Below are 8,064 nucleotides of genomic sequence, written 5' to 3' on the forward strand. Positions count from 1 at the left end.
TCCCACATGACTATAAAAATTTAGATCCTTTAGGAAATAGGATCTTTATGAAAACATTTGATCTTTTGAAAATTCAATCTAGCTTTTACCCTAGATAAGTTTTCTGATTTGATCCACCATTGGTGTTGCAAAATATATTTGTGGATCAATATTTTGGCTAAAAACATTTAGGTTCGTGTAATCCACTGCTATCCCGGTATCAGAAAGCACACATCCAGTTTACTTGTTCCGTATATTACCTTTCGGCAAACTACCGTCCGGTTGTAAAGGAAAGCGATGAACAAGAAACTGTTAAGGCAATGTCCCGTGACATGCAGATGATTATGGTCTTTTAACGTGTCGGATGCTAGAACTATCCTTGGTAGGAGCGATAGTAAAGATCATCCTATGATTTTTCGGTCTGGCACAAGGTCCTGTCTCCGACCATGCTATGCAACCACCGTTCTTACGGTTGACACCCGATTTGGTTCAGGTGACCTAATGAATTCCAGGTGAATTCCTAGGATTTTACGTTCAATGGTAATGAACGCATTGAAAATGGGTTTTCAGAAAACAAATCGGTTTGTATTTTTGATCAAAATATTTTCTCGTTCAAGCTCGAATTTAGATATCATTGAATTCCATGAGTTTGAATTCTCAATCTTTAAGGTCAATCTCAAGGATTGAGTAATATCAGTCTTAAAAGCTGATTTTTAATCTTTAAGGAGATTATCCTTTCTGGGGATCTGATTCATTAGTCTTATCAAGCTAATTTGCACGGTGCCTCCCCATTGTACGAGATAAATCCTTTTCATGGTTAGGATAAATCTGACCACTTGGCGACCCTGTTTGATGCTGAGGTCCGTGGATTTCCTGCTGATTTTAGAGATGACTTTTCTAGATTTTTCGTCAACCTACAGCTGGTCTGGACGACAACTTCATGATCTAAATCAAGAAGCGCGTGTCTTTTTCGGAAGACTTTACTTCCTTTTAATGATGGAATTGATTCATCGTGTAGATCCATCTTTCTTTAATAAATCGGGTAAAACAGTTAATTTAGTCCAAAACAAAAACACCTGCAATAACTTTACAGAAACATGTGATAGATAGTTTTTAATTGAATAACTTGGTACATTCTCCCCACACTTAGTTTCTTTCTTTGCCTTTTTATTCTCCTTTATTTCATTTTAAATGAATTCAAGCGTTTTAGGTTGTTTCTCAATTTATGCCCTTTCCGAGGTAACGATAATTTCGGTATTAACACCTAGTTTTCACCGTTCATAAATATGTATAAACATAATTTTGACTTCATTTAATTGAAAATTTTTCAAATTTTCACAAAATTTGGCAAATAAACCAAGTATAAACCTGAGAGAATTTATAACCCTTCCCCACACTTAAGATCATGCAATGCCCTCATTTGCATGAAATCAGACTATAATTATAAATTCATGAGGGTGATTAGCGTAGAAAAGTGATTAAAAATACCGAGTTTGTAATTACAAAGCTCGTCGAATGATAGATGGCGCCTCATCGTTCATTCCTTCATTTGTTATATCATATTTGTTGTTTTGCGTCTTGTCGTCAAAATTAGTACCTTTTGCTTAACTTTAATGACAGTCTTTGAAAGTGCGTTGTTTTACCCTGTTTTGTACATAAGATAAAATACAAACATGTATATATATATATATATATATATATATATATATATATATATTTTTGAAGTTTGGTTTATAACCCCACTTTTCAAAAATTTATAAAGTATAATATTTTTGGCATACTTTAAATCAATAAAATTAAAAATAATGATAACAAAATTTGTCGCCCCGCCCTCGGGTAAAGTAATTTCGGCTTAATGACCTAGTCTTCAACTCACGACGAATTTTAGAAATCATTTTTTTAAACTTAATGAATTAAAGTAAATTTTGTTTTTAAAATCACACAAAATTTAAATTTTTAAAAAGCATATTAATTTTTATATAAAACCTACAAAATAAAAAAAAAAATTCAGAATGGAGGGAGGAAACTAGTTCTTTAGTGTCTGCTAGCGGAAAAGACCAATCGGATTCCATTCTCGGAACTACACGAGAACAGAACAAATAACTTTAGACAGCATTATCTTTTTAGAACATTCGAATCTCCCCACACTTAGGTAGCTGTGGTGTTGAAATTGTGATTAACTTCATTGTCAATTTCTCTTGGTCCATAATCAACTTGCCTATCTGTGACTTTTTCTTTAAGCCAGTGCCCGGCTTCTTCCGTAATATCCCATAATTCAACTAGCTTCGCCCTTTCTTTAGGCGACAGATTGGATACTAACCGGTTACATAACTTAAAGTTCCCCTTACTTCTAGCATCAATAGCCCGTTTAAAAAGTTTCTTCATTGAACTGTTAATAATGGGGTCATTTAATTTCGTATCAATAACGGGGTTCTTTGTTATCATGTCATCATTAGGTGTTACTTCATTTTCCCTACACTTAGGCGTTTCATTATTGCTAAGTATTACCGTTGGAGTTGGTAAAACCACATGGTTCTTACCAATCGTTTTTTCTGGTTCAACGGTCTTGGTTGGTGGAGATTTAGACTTTCGAATCATAAAGGTGATAGATTTGTTACCACTCTTAAGTGTCATTCTTCCATTTCCTACATCAAATAACGCCTTGGTGGACGCTAAGAATGGCCGACCTAAAATTAGAGGAATGTTTGGGTCCTCTTCTATGTCAATGACAATAAATTCGACTAGAAAGGTTAAATTGCCTACTTGAACGGGTAGGTTGTCAGCAATTCCAACTGGGTGCTTAATGGTTTGATCAAAGAGTCGAACACTCATATCCGTTGGACTTAACTTACCTACACCTAATCTCTTATATAAGGAAAGAGGCATAACACTTACACTTGCACCTAAATCTGCTAGTGCATCATACATGACACAATCACTAAGTAGACAAGGAACAATAAATTCACCCGGATCACCTACCCTAGGTGGAGGTTTTGGTGGAACTGTCTTCACCGGGTTTATATTTACGGCTTTTGTTTCTTGCACTTTTTTATTCTTCTTCTTCTTCTTTCCAGAGGTATCACAAACTTTATTACCTATTACTTGCTCATACTCAACTCCTTTTCTTGGAAACGGGATGGGTGGTCTGTATGGTGCCACCACTGGCTTTACATACTCGGGTGGTGGTGGTGTAACTTCTTCATTGTTACTCTCATCTAAAACCTTCCCATCTTCTGGTGCTGGTTTTTCAGAATTCGTTGAAACCATATTAACATTCTCATTCCGAGGATTTACTTCAGTATCACTCGGTAGCTTTCCTTGTTCTCTTTCCCTTATTAATCTAACAACAGTACCTACTTGTTTTTCTAGATTCAAAATGGAAGCTTGTTGAGTTCTAAGTGACTGATCAAACCTCTCATTCGTTTGGGTTTGAGATGTAATAAATTGTGTTTGAGATTCAACTAGCTTTGCTATCATTTCTTCTAGATTTGACTTTTTCTCTTCGAGTTGTTGTGGTGGTTTATACAAGCTAGGTCTTTATTGATTGAAAGTGTTGTTTTGAGTTGGTTGGTTATTCGGACCTTGTTGGTTGTACAAGTTATTTTCGGGTCCTTTTGGATTGTAAAGAATGTATTGATTTCGATTGAAGTTCGGCCTTGGCGGTTGATAATTATTTTGATAATCATTTCCCGGCCTTTGGTTCATATAAGAAACATTCTCTCGTTGTTCCATCGTTGGTTCAACATTACAATCTTTCAATAAGTGTGGTCCACCGCATTGCTCACAACTGATTCGAATTGCGTGAATATCTTTATTCATCTTTTCCATTCTTCTTTCGAAAGCATCTATTTTTGCGGAAACGGAATCAAAGTCATGGCTAGAATCGGCTCTAGCCGCTTTAGATGATCGAAATATATCTTTTTCTTGGTGCCACTCATGTGAGTGGGATGCTGTGTTATCAATAATTTTGTAAGCTTCAGTTGCGGTTTTCTTCATAATGGAACCACCAGCTGTTATGTCGATGTCTTTTCGTGTAGCAACGTTGACACCTTGGTAGAATATTTGTACTATTTGGTAAGTGTCTAAACCGTGTTGAGGACATCCTCTCAACATCCTTCCGAATCTTGTCCACGCCTCATATAATGTTTCATTTGGCTTTTGTGTGAACGTAACAATTTCTCCTTGAAGTCTCACGGCTTTAGATGCCGGAAAGAATCTTTGAAGAAAATTTTCAACTAAGACATCCCATGTGTCAATCGCCCCTTCAGGTAACGATTCTAACCAATCTTTGGCTTCTCCCTTTAAAGTCCAGGGAAACAACATGAGATAGATCTGCTCATCTTCCACTTCTCGGATTTTGAATAGTGTACAAATTCTTTTAAACGTACGAAGGTGTTCGTTAGGATCTTCATTCGGTGCACCACTGAATTGGCATTGGTTAGTTACCATGTGTAGAATTTGTCATTTGATTTCATAATCTGGCGCATTAACTTCTGGCTTAATAATGGCGTGACCTTGGCCCGTGCGTTTAGCTCTCATTCGATCTTCCATACTTAGAGGTTCCGTTACTTCCATAATTGAATTCGTTGAATCGGTATCACTAGATGATTCTGTTTTAATGGTTCGTTCCTCAACAATCTCTGTTTGAATGATTGGTGGCTCCGGAGGAAAGTTTAGTGGTTCAGGATCTACGAACCGTTCCTGAATATTCTCTGGATTCTCAATTGTGAGGTTGGGTTCAAAAAATGGATTATCGGAAATTTGAACTGAAGTACTTGGTTGACTAGATGACGATTCTAAAGAAAAATCAACGGCGGTTATATTTGCTAAATGTCTTGATCTAGTTACAGGTGGTGAACGTACAAAAGGTGGTGAACGTCTTGCTCGGTGCATTCACTGAATATCCTATTAGTTTTTAAAAGGAAAGAAAAATTATAATAAGTTATCCAATCAATAGACTTTTCTGATTTTGCCCACGTTTCGAATAGCCAAAAGATGCAGCAGAGGGGCAGGATTCGTTTGGTCTCAATATAATTGAGTACTGTTTGGCTCCAATAACCCGGTCCACGTACAAATCCAACTATTACTACGAACCAGAAAATTTTGATGTCTATCAATTTAACCACTTAAAATAAATTTTCGTAATTTTAAGAAATTTAGAGAAGAAGTAGAAAAAATTCTAAGTCCTAAAAACTAGAATGGCGAGAAATAAGAGAGAAAAAGATTGCGCGTCGAAAAGTGTCGAAAAATAAAAAGGTCGAAAAATAGGCGTCGAAAAATAAAAATAAGAAAGTAGTGCGAAATACGGCGTCGTAAAATTCTAAAGCACCTAAAACTTAGTCTAAGGAATAAGCACTTAAGGGATTTTACGGCAAAGCCTAAAAATCTAGAAATAAAAAAAATAACTACGCCAAAAATAAACTTAAAACTAAAAGTTGCGACTATAATCTAAAAATCTAAAGGTAATAAAACTTAAAAAAAAAAAAAAAATATTATTATTTATTATTTTTTTTTTTTAAAAATTTTTTTTTTTTTTTAAAAATTTTTTTTTTTTTAAAAACGAATTTTTTTTCTTAAAAAAAAAAAAACGTTTTTTTTTTTTTTTTTTACAATTTTTTTTTTATAAAAAACGAATTTTTTTTCTTTAAAAAAAAAAAAAAACGTTTTTTTTTTTTTTTTACACAAATTTTTTTTTTTTTTTTTTTTTTTTTATTTTTAGGAATTTGGAGCTGCCACTTGCGATTTCTTTTCCTTTATAGCCAATCAATTTATAATATTATAAACCCCACTTGTTTAGGTACTAGATGGCAGACTTTTCTTTCCCCCACTTGCTAAAATTTTCGATAATGCTAGTAATATAATAATGGAGCATGATGGCCACAATTATTAACTTGCCAATTTGAATGAATTGAAGATTAATTAAAACGCATATATTATAAGGATCCAAGACAAAAATCTCGTGTATGTGGGACAGTGTAAGGTATATTGGCCGAAAATTTTGGTATGGATTTATGGTTGTATCCACTTTACTATATTATAGATGCTGTGTTAAAACCTCAATCAAAAGCTACAACTATATTAAGCAAGATTGTATTGAATCACATAGATAGATTAAGCTTTAAAATCGGGATTGGGCCGTGAAATTTAATGTATAATGGAAATGCCGAGCACATAGATAGATTATTTTTTTTTTTTTTTAATGTATAACAAGTGTGGGGATATTTTGAATTCATGTACCAAGTTTCAATAATTGAACTTAAAATGTTTCACCCAACTTAAACTATTTATTTTGTAACTTTTACTTTTCTCGTAGTGGCGTTTCGCTTCGGCGTTCCCCGGCAGCGGCGCCAAAAACTTGATGATGTAGCGTGAGGGTACGAAATAGTATTATTTTTAATACAAAATACTACAAAATATGACACAAGTTTTATTAATTTACGGATGGGATATACCTAAACCTTGCTACAACACTATAGGCAGTGTACCTAATCGTAGAGTAGTGTAGTTTTTAGTAAGTCCGGTTCGTTCCACAGGGAGCTGGTGAAGTTAACGCTATATTATTAAGTTTATTTGTAAAAATATATATATAAATAAGTAGTAGTATTATTATAAAATGGGGGTTTTACCGTTTAATGACCGGTTTGTCGATTTTAAGCGTAAAAATAAATGACAAAAATTAAAGTGCGTAAAATAAATTGCGATAAATAAAATGACAGAAAATAAAATTGCGAGTAATAAAATGACAGTAAATAAAGATACGATGAGAAATATAATAAAAGAATTATGCTTATTTAAACTTCCGTAATCATGATGTTTGACGTGTTGATTTTAATTTATTACCATGGGTTAATTGTCCTTTGTCCTAGTTTATTTGATACGTCTATCTGGTTTTTGTCCATAATAGTCCATCGGTCATAAATATAAAGTGCGAGTATCCTCGTCAAATTACCCTTATACCCGAAGTCAAATATTCCAACTGATTAAGGATTTAAACTATGACGCAGTTATCACTTCTGTCAACAATTACACCAGTTATCACTGTATGTAATCCACCCCTGTTTTAATTAGTTTATGAATATTAATTCATCCACTTTATCAGAATGAATAATCAATTACCCAACCCAATTGATTAATTAAATGATTATAATAGATTCCATATGAACGTCACTAAATAGGACAACCATAATCATTATTAATTATTAGGTTAATTAATTTGAAGATAGGTTCGACAGACTCCAATGAGTTGTCACTCAATTAGACAATACCCCCCATCTATTAATAGTCAATAGTCCAATTTCCACAAGTGTCGGTCTTTTGCCCAAACCTTAATTATGGTACAAAGTTCAATAACCCCGTCTTAATATTTTAGCCCAACATCACGATTACTTCGGCTCAAATAAGCATAATAATAACTTAGCTACGAGACATTAATGTAAAAAGGTTGAACATAACTTACAATGATTAAAAATAGCGTAGCGTTACACGGACAGAATTTCGACTTACACACTCAAATGATCTCTATCATAAATCTTATTATTATCATAATTTAAACTTAAAATTAAGATTATTGTTATATCTTATTACATTAACATTATGATAGAGATATAGAATATAGATATTGATAATTGATATTGATAATTGATCGAAGAAAAAAAGATCGGAAAAAAATTCTTCCTCCGGCTCATCGTTACATAGATCGTTCCTTTTATAGGCCAAATTATAAATTGAATTTTCATTTACGACCCCTGAACTATGCTCAATTAACAACTTTTTATTATTTAATATTATTCTTATTATGATTTATTTAAATATTATATTTTATTCTTGTGCATAGTTGACTCGTAATTTTTACACCGTTGCGTCGAGCGCTGAGAGTTGACTCATGTCCTGGTTCCGGATTTTCGAACGTCCTTTCGTACAATTTTATATCGTGTACTTTGCGTTTTGTAACTTGTACTCTTGTCATTTTTAGACGTTTCTCATCAATAAATTGAACCTTTTGAATTGTATCTTGTACATTTGAGCTTTTTGGACGTTTTGGTCTTTCAAATCTTCGTTTTTGTCTTTAAATCTTCATTTTCGAGC

At 33.4% G+C, this 8,064-nt stretch overlaps 1 non-coding gene across 1 annotated transcript; it reads left to right on the plus strand.

The window, feature by feature from the left end:
• Positions 1 to 4,063: 4,063 nt before the first annotated feature.
• LOC139856375 (small nucleolar RNA R71) lies at positions 4,064 to 4,170 on the plus strand. The gene has a single exon (XR_011761860.1). It is a non-coding gene; the product is annotated as a small nucleolar RNA R71 (small nucleolar RNA).
• The last annotated feature ends 3,894 nt before the right edge of the window (positions 4,171 to 8,064 follow it).

This window comes from Rutidosis leptorrhynchoides, chromosome 6, assembly GCF_046630445.1.
Source record: "Rutidosis leptorrhynchoides isolate AG116_Rl617_1_P2 chromosome 6, CSIRO_AGI_Rlap_v1, whole genome shotgun sequence".
Classification (NCBI taxonomy): domain Eukaryota; kingdom Viridiplantae; phylum Streptophyta; class Magnoliopsida; order Asterales; family Asteraceae; genus Rutidosis; species Rutidosis leptorrhynchoides.